General features: G+C 36.5%; 1 long non-coding RNA gene across 2 annotated transcripts in view; it reads left to right on the top strand.

Moving 5' to 3' along the window:
* The window catches only part of LOC147578442 (uncharacterized), a 317,690-nt gene that overhangs the window by 39,456 nt on the left and 260,108 nt on the right, over window positions 1-18,126 (top strand). The window contains exon 2 of one of the 2 annotated variants that reach the window (XR_015255195.1): window positions 5,544-12,679. The exons of the other annotated variant lie outside the window; for it this stretch is intronic. This is a non-coding gene — a long non-coding RNA (uncharacterized LOC147578442). Of the gene's footprint in view, window positions 1-5,543; window positions 12,680-18,126 lie in introns of those variants that run through there. 2 annotated transcript variants of the gene reach the window in all.

The raw sequence follows: 18,126 nt of genomic DNA, 5'->3' as shown, positions 1-18,126 counted from the left end.
CCCTATGCATCAGCACTCCTGTATCCCTTGGGTAAATTCCTAGCAGTGCTATTGCTGAGTCATAGGATAGACCTATTTTTAATTTTCTGAGGAACCTCCACACTGTTTTCCAGAACGGCTGCACCAGTTTGCATTCCCACCAACAGTGCAAGAGGTTTCCTGTTTCTCCACATCCTCTCCAGCATCTATAGTCTCCTGATCTGTTCCTTTTAGGCACTCTGACTGGCGTGAGGTGATATCTCAATGTGGTTTTGATTTGTATTTCCCTGATGAGGAGTGATGTTGAGCATCTTTTCATGTGCCTGTTGGCCATCTGGATGTCTTCTTTAGAGAAGTGTCTATTCATGTTTTCTGCCCATTTCTTCACTGGGTTATTTGTTTTTCGGGTGTGGAATTTGGTGAGTTATTTATAGATTTTGGATACTAACCCTTTGTCCTATATGTCATTTACAAATATCTTTTCCCATTCTGTCGGTTGCCTTTTAGTTTTGTTGATTGTTTCCTTCGCAGTGCAGAAGCTTTTTATCTTCATGAGGTCCCAATAGTTCATTTTTGCTTTTAATTCCCTTGCCTTTGGAGATGTGTCAAGTAAGAAAGTGCTGCGGCTGAGGTCAGAGAGGTTTTTTTCCTGCTTTCTCTTGTAGGGTTTTGATGGTTTCCTGTCTCACATTCAGGTCCTTCATCCATTTTGAGTTTATTTTTGTGAATGGTGTAAGAAAGTGGTCTAGTTTCATTCTTCTGCATGTTGCTGTCCAGTTCTCCCAAAACCATTTGTTAAAGAGACTGTCTTGTTTCCATTGGATATTCTTCCTGCTTTGTCAAAGATTAGTTGGCCATACATTTGTGGGTCCAATTCTGGAGTCTCTATTCTATTCCATTGGTCTATGTGTCTGTTTTTGTGCCAATAGCATGCTGTCTTGATGATGACAGCTTTGCAGTAGAGGCCAAAGTCTGGGATTGTGATGCCTCCCACTTTGGTTTTCTTCTTCAATATTACTTTGGCTATTCCAGGTTTTTTTGTGGTTCCATACAAACACCACTTCTATTATTTATTACAAAATCTGATGAAAATATACCTGCAAGGAACTCCACACTTAAAAAATTTTTTTTAACATTTATTTATTTTTGAGAGAGAGACAGAGACAAAGTGCAAGTGGGGGAGGGGCAGAGAGAGAGGGGCACACAGAATCCAAAGCAGGCTCCAGGCTCTGAGCTGTCAGCACAGAGCCCTATGTGGGGCTCGAACTCATGAACTGTGAGATCATGACCTGAGGTGAAGTCGGACGCTTAACTGACTGAATCACTCAGGCACCTCCAATGAACTCCACACTTTGATCATGGTTTCATTTTATTCTATATCCCTGGCTCACTATTTTGGAAAGGAACTAGTAAGTTTGTTATATTGAATACGTCACAGAGAGAGAGGAAGTGGGACTTATTTCACGTGTTTAAGAATCTTTCTGTTCATATCTAGCAGGAATTGGAGGGAATGAATGACCTTCCTGTGTTCTCATTTAGCTTCCTAGAATATCAAATGATTCCTTAGATTATAAATTTCATACACTACAATATGTCAGCATCTAACGCAATGCCTTAACACAGAGAAGATGCTAAAAAATATTTTTTAATGAGTGAATAAATAGCAAATCTGCTATTTAGCCCTCTTCTTTCTCTATGAAATTGGCTGTTCTATCAGTAAGAGAAATAGAAATTGTTCAATGACTTCAGAAAAGGGCCTAAAAATATGATTCCTTTCATTATATGGGGAGATTTGAAATGTGTGTTAATAAACATGTGTACACATATTGTAAATATATGTATATGTTGATGCATATAAAATATATACAAAATGTATTATATTGAAATTTAAATTTCTTCATTTAGAATTAATCTTTTATGATGCTACAGATACATATCTGTTAACAACAAAGTTCTAGAATGCTGTCCCAGAATGTTTTCCCACAAAAATAACTCCCTAGCTACTGGACAGAACTGAAATGTTTTAGTAGAAAATAGTATGCAAATACAGAAGAACACTGACTTTTCTTTTTTGGGGGGGTTGGGAGGGTAGAGAATATAATTAGTTTGTATGTTAATACACTGCCAACTTGCAAGGAATAAACAACTTTGTTTGCTTCCAAAATGTGCTTTTATTACTTAGCAGATTCAACCTGTATTTAATCAGACTGCTAAATATTTCTTCTTGTAATGGTGTTAGAAAGATAATAATGTCCTTAGGGAGTTTTCCTCAGGCAGTAAGTATTTGCAAGAAAACATATATACTTATAACATGCTTTTTAATAATTGGACAGGATTTTCCCAGCATTCACCCCCTAGGTCCTAGAAATATTTTAAATAGAACCACAAGATTGACTTTACCTTAGACTTAACATCTATTGATAAGAAGTCATGCTAGAAACTAGAAAGGCAAAAATTGTTTTGTTGCCAATCAGTGATGTTTCAATTTAAACTTAAGTTGTTTGGTACATAAAGTGCCTCAGTTACTACTAGTGATTGATGGGGGTTGTTCTTCAAGTGCTAAACTGTAAAACTATTTTATATAGCTGAAAGATATGGTAATTTTTTTTCTCACTGATTCAGAAAAAAAAGTAGTTTAAAAAATAAACTCTGAACTTGAAGAGTTATTTCTGTGGAAATGAAGAAAACAACTTAGGATATTAAGTATTAAAAAATTCACACTCTGAATCTCGAAGCAATTGTAAAAATGTATTCATATTCCTAGGTGGTACATTTTCTTTCTTTCTCTCTCTCCCTTTTATTTATTTATATTTTATAATGAGATGCACCAAGTTTATTTGGGTTAAGTAAAATTCCCTACTTTCAAATGTATGCTGGAAGGGAGCTTGTCTTCTATGTTAATGTTAAAAAGGCTAGCAAAGCAATTTTGTGTTTTGAGAGACTTTTCAGCTTCACTGTGACTGTATAAAGAATGAGAGGAAGATGATGTGTGATTTGACTAGGATTGCCGTTGCTTGCTGGGAGAGCAGTAGCAATCATTCTTCTTGATAAAACTGGACAGAATTAAATCCTGCTTCCTGTCCTCCCACCCCCTGTTCTGGTATTCCTAAGGTCCAATGTAGAACTCAGGGAAAGCACTGGAACTACTTCAGTCTCCAGTATTGTGTGCCTTAGAAGACCTGTGTCCTTAAAGACTTGTTTTGGAGGAAGCATTGAGGGGTTTCCAGTGCTGAAATCTCTTGTGAAAATGCGAACACTTTAGATAGTTTAGATAGTTAAGTAGTATCTAACTATCTAACTCTTTTGAGCACAGGCCCTAGTTAGAGCCCAAACAGCAAAGACGTGTTGCTTTGCTTTCCCATTAACACTTATTGAGTGCCCATCATGCATCAGTTGTGGTGGGATGTGATGGGAAGTGCAATTGCTAAGGCTTAGTCTCTTCTTCCAAGGAAGGGTGGGGCAGGAATTTACCAGTGAATATGTGAAAAGCAGGAATAAGACAAAAGGGAGAGTTGGGGCTTGAGGCAGTTGAGGATACCTGCCAAATCCTTCAAATTCAGTTGTTTACCAATATTGTGGTGGCCAAACAGATTAATCCGTGGCATGATTTTTGACCCCTGGGCTGGCTATTTGGTTGTCTATCTACTTTACTATAAAACTTAATAGTATCTCCAGGTGTTTCTCTCCTTAAATATCTCTGAAGCTCTCCAGGAGAGTATATAGTGTTCATGAACCATTTCCTACCATTCTCCCATGCTGCTTCCTGCTGGGGGAGCAGAAACTGATGCCCTCCTTGAGGACAGCCACCATATTGACCACTCTTTCTGAGACCTCCATGCCACCATTAGTGGATCTAGAAATCTACCACTGATGGCTCTGCATTCCTTCCTGCCATGAACATTAGCTGATTTGTGCCGGCAACAGTAGCTTCATGAGTGGTAAAATCTCTTTCAATTCAGAGCCACTCACCCTGTGGCCCATAAAGTACACTCGTATTACCAAAATTAATTGTGCTAATAGTAATTGAATTTTCAATGTTATATGTGGGGAGAACCAGAAGTCTCAACTCACCCATAGCTTTGATAAAGAGACGTACTCATGCTTCCAAAATACTTCTATCTTGTATGCTGTGTTCCCTCTCAGAGGTCTTTTTGCTCTTCGTTAGAATCTGCCTTGGGCCAGACCCTTGCCAGTTCATTGACTTATTTTAATACCTTTGCATGTCAGCAGAGAAAGGTCTTAGACTCAGATTCATTACCCTTTTTTCTAATAAGTCTTATTTGTTATGTTTTCATTTGTTTTCACAAATAATTACAAAGAAGGCAGGCTGCTAATCTGGCAGCATCAAAAGATGAAATGAATGCACCTGGGTTTATTGGGAAAGGTATGCTAGAATTCAATGGGTAAGTAGAGTTTAAGCCCTGACCCCATTCGTAATGCCATATGACACTAGTCATTGAAAAAAGATTTAACAGAAGTTAGCAAGGGGCTAGGAAAAAGCAGTCAGCAAGAAGTGGTGTGGCCAGGGAAGGAAAGCTCTGTGACAGAGGTAATGAATTGTGATGGATACAGACAATGGACTGGAGAAACATCTCTTTTGCATGGTGATTATGTGTCATGAGGAAAGTGATGGCATTTGGGAATGGGAGCAGTATCATCAGAAATTAGAGATAAAAAAAGATGAAAAAAATGAAAAGAAATTAAAAAAAAAGAAAAAAATTAGAGAATATCACTGACAGAAAAATTAGGAGGGCTCCTGAGTTTGATTCCCTTCCTTGTTTTTACCCAAAGCCAGTAATATATATGAGCATTTTGAAAATATTCCCCAAAGTATTTTTAATGATTATAATTCATAATTAGTTCAACTTTAATATCAGTTCTAAAGAAATGACAGTTTTCTTGTGCTTTACAAAGCTATGTTATTATTAATTAACTACTTTTGAATATATTAGGTTTATTCTGGAGTGATGTTAGAAATTCTCCCACCCCCCAGCATTTTCTTCTATAAGTATCCAATGTGTGCGTCTTGGGTCTTTAGAATTTTAACCTTTTAATAGGGGTTAATAGCAGAGACGTTAATTACATTACATTATGGAACAAAGGGGTTGAACATGATTCCATTACTACTTCCACACATAGTAAGATGGTGAACAACAGAACTTACCCTTATTTTGCAGATAGAGAAGGAGGAGGCATAGAGTATTAGCAGAACAAGGTATCCAAAAACATGATTGTGGACAACTGGTGGCTGCTAGCATGATCACTACTACCAGGGGAGGGACCACAGGACCACAGACTATAACAATAGGAAATTCAGTATTCCCTGAGATGATTTATCTCAGTCCAGGCTGGCAGCCCTGGGAGAACAAGCCCCAGCAAGGGGAACTAGGGATGTGGGGATCAGAACTACAGTCCTGAGGAGCGGGGGTGAGAGCAAGGCACTAGGGAATCCTTGAAGGATACTAAAAGAGATTTAAGTATACAGAATAAAGTAGGAAAGATAGGGTCAGGGCTTGAAAGAACCATGAACTGAATTCATCTGTAACATTCTCCATACGTTCTAGACGGCATCATCATCAAGTACAGGGATTTGGAGCTCGTTCCAATTCGTGAACCTTGGGGAATTCCATTTTGCTTGACTGGAATTACTCCATATTCACTGGTACATGACAATGAGCACCCTCAGACTTAAAACTGACAGCACATTCTCCAGTGTCTCTTCTCTTCTCTCACCATGTGATTGTGTAGCTGTGCTAAAAAAGAGACTGATTAATATACTAGTAAGTATTATTTGAATATAAGACTATGCTAAATACATCATACCTATTGCCTCATTTAATTCTTAAATCTTAAAACTACATATTAGGAAATTGAAATAGAGGAATTGGGATTTGGGTCATCTTTCTTGAAAGCTCTTAACCGGGGTGCCTGGGTGGCTCATTCGGTTGAGCGTCCGACTTCAGCTCAGGTCATGATCTCACGGTCCATGAGTTCGAGCCCTGTGTCGGGCTCTGTGCTGACAGCTTAGAGCCTGGAGCCTGTTTCGGATTCTGTGTCTCCCTCTCTCTCTGACCCTCCCCCGTTCATGTTCTGTCTCTCTCTGTCTCAAAAATAAATAAATGTTAAAAAAAAAAAGAAAGCTCTTAACACTTGACGTTTTTATATATAAAAATGCTGTGTGCACCACACTCCCCCCCACCCCACAAAGTGGAGCAAACGGTTTCTTACCCTACCTCCTTTCCAATTATTCAGTTAACAAAGTGTTTAACATTGACATTTTTGAGACTTCCTTTCATGTTGATTATGACGTATTAGTAATTTACAAGAGGAAGTTCCCTAGTATAGCTGTGCTTTTGGACATCTCCTGTGGGAGATGATACAACATCATATATAATTATATAGCCCTCAGCTTCCCATAGATCTTGGTTTAAATCAAGTTTTTCATTATATCAGATGTGTATCCTCAGGAAAGCCACTCATCTTCTCTGAGCCATTTTCCTCATCTGTAAAATAGGGATAATAAATAAAATAGAGTTATTTTGAAGATTAAATGAGATCATGTGTATAAGGAGGCATGGTTTCTGCTTCATGCAGTCTTGAGCCTGGTAGGGGTGGGTAAACAGACAAACTGATAAAACCAAAACAAAGATGAAAACTACCCATAATAAATGTATTAACAAATTATAATGTATTGTGAAAAAAATAATTTTATTTGAGACATAAAGGGTGCAAGGTATATGATTTAAATTGTGCTTGTACTTTATCTTAAATACAATGGGAAGTTCTTGAAGGCTTTTAAGAAAAAGTGACATAATGGGATTTTCACTTTAAATCAAAAAAATTTTTAATGTTTATTTATTTTTCAGAGACACAGAGAGACAGAGCATGAGCAGGGGAAGGGTAGAGAGAGAGGGAGACACAGAATCCGAAGCAGGCTCCAGGCTTTGAGCTGTCAGCACAGAGCCCGCTATGGGGCTTGAACTCATGGACTGCAAGATTATGACCTGAGCCAAAGTCAGAGCTCAACCAACCAATCCAGCCAGGTGCCCTGCAATTTTCACTTTCAATTGGTCATTTGGGCTGCCATGTGGAGAATGAATGGAGGAGGGAGGAGGGCAAAAAAGGGCAAATGCTGGGAGGCCAGGTAAGCAATCAGAATGAAAAGAGAAATGTAAGTAATTTAAGTAATATTTTGAAAGTCAAGTTAACCAGATTTTATAGTGGACTAAATAAATATAGGAGTCAAGGAAAAGTGGTAAGGTATCAAGGACAATTCTCAGATTTTTCTGGCTTTAGCAGTATAGAGATTGAGAAATCGAGAGAGGAAGCAGATTTGGTGTTAAAGAAGGATGATCAAGAGATCAATTTTGGAGAGGCTAAATTTTAGAAACATCTGAGATATTTGAGCAGATGTATAAGCTAGGGAAGAGGCTATCACGTTTAAGGTCTGTACTGGGCATTACATTCAGGAAGCACCAAAATTTGTATGGTTTCATAGCCATAGGAAAGGATGAGATCACTGAAGGAGTGTGTAGAGAAGGGGGTAGAAAAATTAGCCCTAAAGATACCCAATATTGAAAGGTAGAGGGGCTATTAAAAGAATAGAAAGATCTTAGGAGTGACAAAAATAGAAAGAAAATGAAGATTTACTGTCTGTATGGCACAATTTTATACTGCAATAGAATATTTAATTTTCTTCTTCTTCTTACCTAGTTGTATTATTTTTCTAATGAGATGAACATTTTTAGGTAAAGATTATGATTCTTCCTCCTCTGGGTGCTTTATATTGCAAGGGCCCAAGAAATATTTTTGATTGATTTGAGAAGAGATGATAAAATAAAGATTCTAACTTACATCAGAACACTGAAAGTGATCTTACCTTACATATCAAATACTTATAGTCTTTAATGGACCATTAGGAAGACTTTAACTCATCTCTTTGCATAAGCGAGAAGGAAACTTTCCATAGCAAAACCATTTTATTACTTGTCTACTTAAATCAGATATCTTATTTGTTAGTCGATTAGGGCCATTCAATTGCAATAAAGACTCTAAATCAGAGGTTGACAAAATAGGCAAGTATCTGATTATGTTTCTGGACTTATTCAATGGCTAATCAAAACTATAATCTTTACTTGATTACATGTAAGAGGGGGTAACACTTCAGTTTTCTGTCAGTTAATCATGAAACCAAAAAAATCTGTTAAAATACTTCATAGCCTTTATACCACCTGCCCACAGGTACACTAATTACTGGAAGGCAAAAAAGAAGAGTAGGAAGAAAGATTATTTCTAAGAGGATTTTAGCTTTGACACTTATTTAAATTATGGCTGCATGATTGTCGAGACAGATCCACAGAATAAATGAAAGCATTTTAGTGGAAGATGACACTTAAGTTTAAAAGTAAGAAGTATAGGTGGTTGTGTTTATCATCTGACTATGGTGACACTCTCACCTCTGATTTTCCATCTATTTAATCTGGGGAACTGGACATTTATGGGATGAGCCTTCTAATCAAACAAAACCAATACCAAAATCACAGCCCCCCAAAACAAAAACACAAAAATCTTGTTCTTTGGGTAACATCTATTGTATTGCTCTGGGTTGATTCATATAAATTTTAAGGTGTGTGTGGTCTCCCTTAGATTCCTAACATTAATGAAAAAGTAGTCAACATGGGCACCTGGGTGGCTCAGTTGGTTGAGCATCTGACTTTGGCTCAGGTCATGATCTCACAGTTTGTGAGTTCGAGCCCTGCGGCAGGCTCTGTGCTGGCAGCTCGGAGACTGGAGCCTGCTTCGGATTCTGTGTCACCTTCTGTCTCTGCCCCAACCCAGCTTGTGCTCTGTCTCTCTATATCAAAAATAAATAAATGTGAAAAAAAACTAAAAAAAAGTAGTCAACAAATAATATTGTGTTTCTTAATATTTATTAGTATTTTAATATAAAGCAAAAAATGTCCTATAATCCCATTTTCTAAGTAATTATAGTAGACATGGAAAAATAAGGAGGAATATATGAATACTAGCAGAAAATGGAAACAATATGAAGAAGTATAAAGTGAAATTAAGAGCCCAAATCCACCCTTCCTTATTGAAGGTTTTTGAATAGTGCATGCATAGCTTCCAAAAAGCATATATGTGTATATTGATTCTTTCATTCATTCAACAGATACTTATTGAAGATTTATTATATAAGTGTTAATATATGGTTAATATATACATAAGTATAATGTATATACACATGTCATTCAATGTGTTATATATGACACACATATATGTGTATGTATAATGTATTAATATACAGTATATACATATATGTACACATAATACATTACATCTATAAGATAGGTGTATGTGCCTTCATACACATATATGTACCCTAGTATAAACAGAAGTGACTAAAAATGATTTTCAGTTATTTAGATTATCTGCATACCGGAGATTTTTCTAGGGAGACAGCTTGCATAATTTTTTCTCTATTTTATTTTTATTCAGTCTTATCATTTTACTTTTTTATTATTTTTCTTTCTCCAAATTTTTATTTAAGTTCCAGTTAGTTAACATACAGTGTAATGTTAGCTTCAGGTGTAGAATTTAGTGATTCATCACTTACATACATATATTTTTCTTACCTTTCTTCCTTTTTTTCCCATCTTTCCTTCTTTCATTTCTACATTTCCAAATGATACATGATATAGTGGACATTATTGTCTTCTAATTAATTTACAGAATATGCCTCTACTTTCTCATTTTAAATATGATTTTTAAAGATATTTGTTATAATATTAAGGATATCATAGGGTCCTAGAGCCAGAATACCTGAGCATAACTTCCTAGATGATGACCTTGAGCAAGTTTTTCTGAGTCTTTGTGGCTCATTTTCCTTGTCTGCAAAATAGAGGTAACAATAGTGCTGATTCGAAGGGTTGTTGTGAAGATTAAGTGAGCATTTTCCCCCAAACTCCTCAGGGAGGGGTCCATATGGCGTCATTTTGCATTCCTGTCAACTTAAAGGGAAACTTTCACAGTGTCCAGAGTCCTTGATGTCCTGCAAATGAAGGAGGAGTATGTCCTCAAATTCCTTGCAGCAGGAACCCTCTTAGGTGGCACAGTATATCTACAAAGTGATGTAGATACAAAGTGATGGTATCTACATCATAAACCTGGGAGAAGCTTCTGCTGGCAGCTTGTACTATTGTTGCCACTGAAAACCCAGCTGTTGTCAGTGTCATAACATCCAGGAATACTGGCCAGTGAGCTGTGCTGAAATTTGCTGCTGCTACTGCAGTCATTGCTGTTTCTGGGGGCTTCACTCCTGAAAGCTTCACTAACCAAATCCAGGCAACCTTCTGAAAACCAAGACGTCTGGTGGTTACTGATCCCAGGGCTGACCACCAGGCATTCACAGAGGCATCTTATGTTAACCTACTTGCCATTATTCTGTGTAACACATTCTTTCCTCTGCACTATATGGACATTGCCATCCCTTTCACAATAAGGGACTTCACTCTGTGGGCCTGATGAGGTGGATGCTGGCCCAGGAAGTTCTGTGCATGTGTGGCACCATTTCCCGTCATGTGTGATCTCTATTTCTACAGAGATCCTGAAGAGATTGAAAAGGAAGAGCAGGCCACTGCTGAAAAGGCTGTGACCAACGAGGAATTTCAGTGTGAAAGGACTGCTCCAGCTCCTAAATTTACTGCTACTCAACCCATAAGTTGCAGAGTGGTCTCCGACTAAAGGTGCAGTTCCCGACTAAAGACTGCTCTTCAGCTCCCACTACTTAGGCCACATGGATAGGACCAGTGAGTGGTCTTAAGCTGCTTTTTCACAAAAGCAAACAAGATGGAAATAAAGTTTACAAAAAATAACCGGTTAAAAAAAACAACGAAATGAGTACGTGTAAAGTGACTAGAACAGAGACTAAGGGCTCAGTACCCCAGTACATGTTAGCTATTGCTATTTTCCTTCTAATCTTCACTTGCTAAAGATCTTTTTTGTTGCTGTTTTAAAATATGTAATATGGGTTCAAATTTGTTAATTGCTCTTGAGTCTTTGCTTCCTTTTTGCCTGCTCTGCGTTTTTGCCTTTGGAAAAAATCTGCCTTAAAAGAGTCAGTTTTCCTACTTATAAAATCATCTAATTACCACTTTGCCTAAAATAAAACCCTCTTGAAAGTTTTTACATTCATTTGGTAGCTCCTAATTTCTGCCATATTTTAAACTATATGCAGTCTTTGAAATTAATGTACCTAAATATTTACTATGACAAATAGCTGTAAGAAATAAAAAATAATCAAATTTACAGCATTTTGTGCTGAGACTGTTTTGTATTTCTTCGGTAAGCCTTCTTATTTTTGTCCATTTTCATGACTTAAAAACTCTTTTTCCTGAACAATATTTCATTAATGCAGCATATTTCTAATATTAACTCCTTATTAGGTGAAATATTTCATATAAAACATATAATTTCCAAGGTGGTTATGTTATATAATTTATTATGATATAGCTCTGACAAAATAATAGACAAAATGGAGCATTATAACTCTCTTTGAAGCACTAGTGCAATTTAGTGTAAAAGTCTGGGCATATATACTCTCTGTAAATTACTGCATATTATAATCCGGTATTATTTTATGAATTAGAGATCTTTTCCAAAATCTGAGTTTAATGAAACTATAATTCATTTCTCACGTCTTTGGTAATATCTTTGATTAATGTCAATTCCTCACTAAACAGAAGCTAGTATTTGGTTGATTTATAAGCATTTAATAAATACACCAGACATACAAAACATAGAAAGTTAGCATTAATTTATAAAGACTAATCACGAAGATAGAATATGAAATAGCTTTTACAAAACTGTCAGATTTGATAAGTACTTGTTACTAGAAACCAATTTTTGAGGTGGGATTTCTTGAATAACTGATAAAAATTGTTTTAAATATTCAATAAAATATTAGAATGTGCCTCCCAAGAATATACACAATGCCACCATTCATGTAATACTGCAAAAGTAATGATTTTATGTATTTGCAATAAGGACTCATATTGGAAATTCCTTAATAAAAATAAACTATAAGATTTTCTCAGAGGGGTGCCTGTGTGGCTCAATCAGTTAAGCATCTGGCTCTTGATCTCAGCTCAGGTCTTGATCTCAGGGTCATGTGTTCAAGCCCTGCATTGGGCTCTACAATAAGCGTGAAGCTTACCTTAAAAAAAAAAAAAAAATTCTTTAGATAACAAAAAGATGGCAAGAAAAACATTGTTCTCCAAAATGATTGCAAAAAAGACATTGTATTTAAGAAGATTTGTGTGTTAGACAATGAGATGGAGTTTAGCTTTTAAAACAGCTTATTTTGGAGACAATGCTTAGAAATAGGCCTTTTCAAAACCAGATAATCAAAGAATGTTTTATTAAAATTTGTTTGTGACCAATTCAGGTATTCATTAAAAAGTGAGATCCTTTAGGATTGGATTTTTGTCTGTTTTGTTTCCTACTATTTCTCCAGTACCTAGAAGAGCTGGGGCTCATAGATATTAACTGAATGAATGAATATATGAACTTGTTAATAATTATGTTTACATTTTTCCAGGCCAAAGTTAATGGAGCAAAATTAAATGCAATAAAACTTTGGGATCTTGATGATACTTTGGTGTGAATATTGAAGCTGATCCAAATAAATGCATAAGGAAGACTTTGACCTGTCTTTGATTAATCCCTGAGCAGATGTGGGCTATCTTCCAGTTAGTTTTATGTCCTTGTAAGGTGTGATTTGTATGAGAGTGCTGTCTTATAAAACCCTACCACTACTGTTAAGGTATACAGGTTGGTTTTTAACAACACAAAAGAGCAGAAGTCCAGGGGCTAGAGAGCAAACTCATTGCCCCTTGTAGCTGTCAAAGCCTAAATGAGAGAATTAACCTTTAAAGAAGATTTATTATACTTTGAACATTCATTCTTATTTCCACAGTCTTAAGCCTATTCCTTTATTAATTATGCCAACATAGAACTACCCCTTATAACTGAATCAGCTTCACCTCTTTGGTAGAATTAGGCTTTATCATGATGATACTGGCTTATACTTAAGAGTACTACAAGAAATGGCCCTAAAATATTGCAGTTGTGTTTTTGGTACGTTTGTTATTGACAAGTATTTTATTACATTGTACGAGGGGATTTTGTTTCAGCTTTCATGTCAGGACTAGCTGCTTTTATCTAATGGACCTTATAAATTGTTTGATGAATCAGCTACTATGGTTGCATTTTTATGTTCTCTGTTAGCTTAGAGATAAACTCTTAGGCCACCTATTGCAATACAGTTGTTTTGAGCTCAGGGTATACTTGCATGTGTGTGTGTGTGTGTGTGTGTGTGTGTGTGTGTGTGTGTGTGTGTGGTTTTGGCATTAGCTTCACCTCCAGCACTGTTTTATGCCTTATCCTTATTTTGCTTTCTATTTTCTCAAACACATTTAAATTATTTTAATAAAATATACCTGTTCTTATGAAGTAAAATTAATCAATTTTAAATGTGTGGGATTATAAATTATAGCTTAATAAAAACAAAGAATTTTATTTTATAAATTATGAAAAAAGTAAATTAAGAGAAGTGATTGGGTTATAAATGACTACAAATGGCAAGGTGATTTCATCATTATTAAAAAGCACCAAACACCCTATAAAGAACAGCTCTTCAGGGACTCCTGGGTGGCTCAGTTGGTTAAAGCCTCCGACTTCGGCTCAGGTCATGATCTGACAGTTCGTGAGTTCGGGCCCTGAGTTGGCCTCTGTGCTGATAGCTCAGAGACTGGAGCCTGCTTCGGATTCTGTGTCTCCCTCTCCCTCTGCCCCTCCCCCACTTGCACTCTGTCTCTCAAAAATGAATAAATGTTAAAAAATAAATTAAAAAAAAGAACAGCTCTTCAAAAAAAATATCTTATAGGGAAAGAACTTTAAAATACCTCTTAATTTTGTTCATTTGTTGTTCAAAGCTACTCTGATAATGAAGGTGAGTGTGGAGAGGAAGGATAGACAATGCCAAAGGAATAAATGAATAAACAGATGGATAGCATCGATACAAGAAAGAGATAAAGATCTTTGAGGACTTTTAGCTGCTCACTATGTGCTCTTCAGTGCATTCTGAGATCTTGGATATCCCCAGGGAATAAGTGAAGTCCACACTCCGTGGGAACACTTTCTAAGTTGATGGGAAGGTGTTGTTGAAAAGATATGTTAGAGCCACTAATCTGAATCTCTCTTCTGTCTGTGACCATGTCTCCTCACACTAGACTTCAGGTTTCTGAATTCTCATGGAGGTGACTCTCATGGTCATCTGAGGAACCCTACTATTCACTCCTTAATTACCTGACCAAATACCACCCCCTCAGAAGAGGGGTTCAATCTGACTACAGTAGCCTGGGTACATCTGTGGATACTATCTTAGCCTCGTATTCTGTGCAAGACAGATGAGGCTGGATATGCGGATTTAGAAAAGGCTTCAGGATAACCTGTCTGCCTGAGTCAGCAGAAGGGTCAGTCCTTCAGGCCCCAAGGGAAAGCTTAGCCAGGCGGGTTGTAAATGGCCAGGGAAGTTTTTGCAAGGTTGTATTTCTTTGGGACTGGAAGGCAGGTGACCTTAAGATTCCTGAAAAGGTTCTGAATAAGTAGTATATTATGGCTTTACTATACCATATTCCCCCTTTTCTCCTAAGAACTCAACCAGACACTCCTCATTTACTGAACTCGTAAAATTTCCACTAATGGATGGAACTAATTGTCCCCTAGCTCAGACCTGGGTTCTGCTGCCTCTACTTTTTACTATTATAAGTAGGATTGGGGCCAAATCATTATAGATGGTGCCGAGGTGTCCAGTTATGCACTTGAGAGGTCAGGGAGTGCCTTTCTCCCCCCTTGTAAAACATACCAATCTATATCTTAAAAGAGTTTAGTTTTGAAGTGCTACATAAAGCCATAGTGTTTTCTTAAAATTTTTATTTTGAAGAGTAAAAAATTAGAATGAAAATTGTATTTTATTTTGAATACACTCTCTGGTATGAAGCTCTGGTATTATTAAAAAATAGTATTGATTCAGTAGTCTTGGACTCCTTATCATAGAATACCATTTCTTTGGATTTGTTAGTTTTTTTTCCTTCCAATTTTAAAGTAGGAAAGGAGGGAAAAATCATTAAGGATGTCAACATTTAAGCATACCATTGCTCAAATTTTGAATTTTGACATGAAGTAGAGCCTTGTTGCTAGGTAAGGAGGATGGAAAGAAGAGAGGTGGTACGAACATAATCTCAATTACCTTGAGAGCTTTAAAAAATATAGTATTCTTTTTTTGTTTATTTCTTACAGTTTGGGTGAGAGACATGAGGAAAAGAATGGTAGTAGTGAGTAAATATTACTTGTGCATTCCATTTTTCTGGCTAGAAAGCATTTGACAGTTTGAGATAAGATATCGACTAATTTACAAATATTGTTTGTGCTGGGCCTCAGCTTATTTGCTTTGAAATCCATTCATGTTTACTTAGTATTACTGGATGCAGAGCGTGATGGGGGAGGAGAAGCAATTCCATGGTTTCAAATTCCTCCAGGTAACCTTGGCTGTTGGACTACAATAACCTGCTGCCTCTAGGCCTCCTCCTCCTCCTGCTGCTGCTGCTGCTGCTAGCAGGTTGCTTCACCATCCCATTTCTCTTTCAGCTCTTTCATCACCTGGGGAACCAATTGCCAGTATTAAGTTTCCTCTGTTTTAAATAGAGTAATTTTTGTTTTCCTTCCTCAAACCTAATGATATACCATTATAACCTTTAACTTGTGCATAAAATAAAGAAAAACTAAAAAAGTAAGTAACTAAAACTTCCCCATTAGTTAATGTTCATTCAATCACAAGATGGAAGAAACCAACTTCCGCGAACAAGGCAGTGTATTTAGTGGCTCTCCTAACTAAAAGACTAAAGATTGTAGTTTGATTTGGAAGTCTAATGATGTTACCAGACATAATCTGACTGGGCGCCCCAGAACTGACTTTCCTAATAGCAACCAACCTCCTGGAGGCAGCCAGTCGTGGTTGCTGGGTCAGTTTCCCAAGCTCTGCCCACATTAGTGATGAAGTCTGTACCAATCCCAGATCGCTCCACTTTCTGTTAAGTTTGTAGAGCCAGGCTCTATCCTGTCCTTTTCCAGTTTTTATGCTTTTTTACTTCATCAGAGAGATGTTTCCCTTTGAAGCTGTTCACAGAGTTTGTCATGTGATTTATGAAGATCAGACAAAGCCTTAGGAAATTAAAAGGACCATTAAAAGACCATTTCTTAATCGTCACTACTGACTTATAGCAAACACATAACCTATCAGGCACTGAAGTGAATAACCACTTTGTTTTGAAGTTTAAATAGGTGCCTTGTTAATTATCCATCCCTACTAGAAAAATGTTTACAGGTTTAAACCTCAGTGTAATACACATTCACAAAAAGTAAGTCCCCAAAGCTGAAAATAGAAAACTAGGCAATGAGATTGGTGAGATTTTAGGAGCCAATAAATAGCACTCTTCTCTTAGTCTCTTGAGTTCTGAGCAAATTTATGTAAATGAACAAAAAATAAAAAAAGTATGGAATATCATTTTTCTCATTGGAAAGGCTTGAATGGTCTTTCCAAAGCAGACACACTCACTGAGGGCTAATGCTTTATACTCTGAGTTCTCAAACAGAATGAGATAGCTCTTCAGAACTGCTTCCAGAAAGTAGGTCTTGGTCCTGACCCATGTGTGGTCACCCTCCTGGAAAAGCAATACAGAAGAATGAACTCATCCAGTTAATCCAGAAATGGGAGAAAGGGCCCAAGTTGAGTATGGTCAATTGTTATTTCAATTCCACCAATGAAATGTCAGTCTTTCCTGTGGCAGTGAGTAGAAATTACCAAATAGGTAGAGGATTTATTTTCTGGGATCAAGCTAGAGTATTAGAGCAGAAATGATCCACAGAAATTGGCCCCTTGACAAATACCTATAAAATATGTGTAATGTTTTTTTACTAAGAAAGTTTATCATGGGATAAATGCTTTATAACTTGAATATATTAAAATGTAAAACACATAGCAAATGACTCCAAAAAAGTCAGCATAATGATTATCACTTAAGTGGGAGTTCAATATCAAATCATTAGTGGACTTAGCATTAAAAAATGACCATGAATAATAGACCAGGCCATTAGTATTATTGTCTGGTGATTGTAAAAAAACACAACATTTTGGAGCCTTATTCTAAAAACATGATATATCAATCAAAATAAATTACGTTCACATTAAATGTTACTTGTTCTCCCATGGGAAGTTTAATATGATTTTACATGACTAATGACACTAAAGCCTACCATCATGAAGTAGAGGGGTAAGGCTATTGGCTGGGTAAGTACAACAGAAACCAGAGAGAAAGGATCTTTAAGATCCTGCTTTTTTCCCACTGGGATAATGTGTAGAGATTAAGGCACTACCCTTCTAACTAAGACATTTTAGTTTCTTCACAGAGATTTCTGGAAAGTGTTTTAACCCCTAAGTATAATTGCCATAAAATTAAAGATGCTGAATGGGGAGGTAGAGTGTATTGTGGTGTGAGGATGTCAAACTTCCAACATGGCTAGGGTCCCAATATTTAAGAAGCCATAATCCAAAAAAAAAAAAAAAAAAAAAAAAGCAGCCTTAATCTATATTTATGATTAGTTCTAATTTGTGTTCGCTTTTTTGTTGTTGTTGCCAAAGCCTTTTTAAAACAACTTTGTTTTGAAATAACCTCAAACACAGAGAAATTTGAAGAATTATACAGAAAGTTGCTGTATAACCTTTATGCATTGCCTTGATCATTAATGTCTTGCCACATTTATCATTCTTTTTCTCTCATCTTCATATTTATGTATGTGTGCCTGTATATCAATTTCCATACATGTAAATATTTCTGAGCTATGTAAAATATGCAGATATGTTTCTTTATCCCAAAATACTTCAGTGCATATTTCTTAAGAACAAGGGTATTCCCTGTGCAATTATCAAAAGTGGAAAATTAACTTTGACATAATATTATTATCTAATCTATGGACCTTGTTCAAATTTTGCTAATTGTCCAATTACTATCTTTTATATAGTTGGGCTTT

The sequence above is a fragment of the Puma concolor genome, chromosome C1, assembly GCF_028749965.1.
Source record: "Puma concolor isolate L17-30 chromosome C1, mPumCon1.1.hap2, whole genome shotgun sequence".
Classification (NCBI taxonomy): Eukaryota; Metazoa; Chordata; class Mammalia; order Carnivora; family Felidae; genus Puma; species Puma concolor.
This window is presented reverse-complemented; position numbering and strand designations above follow the sequence as displayed.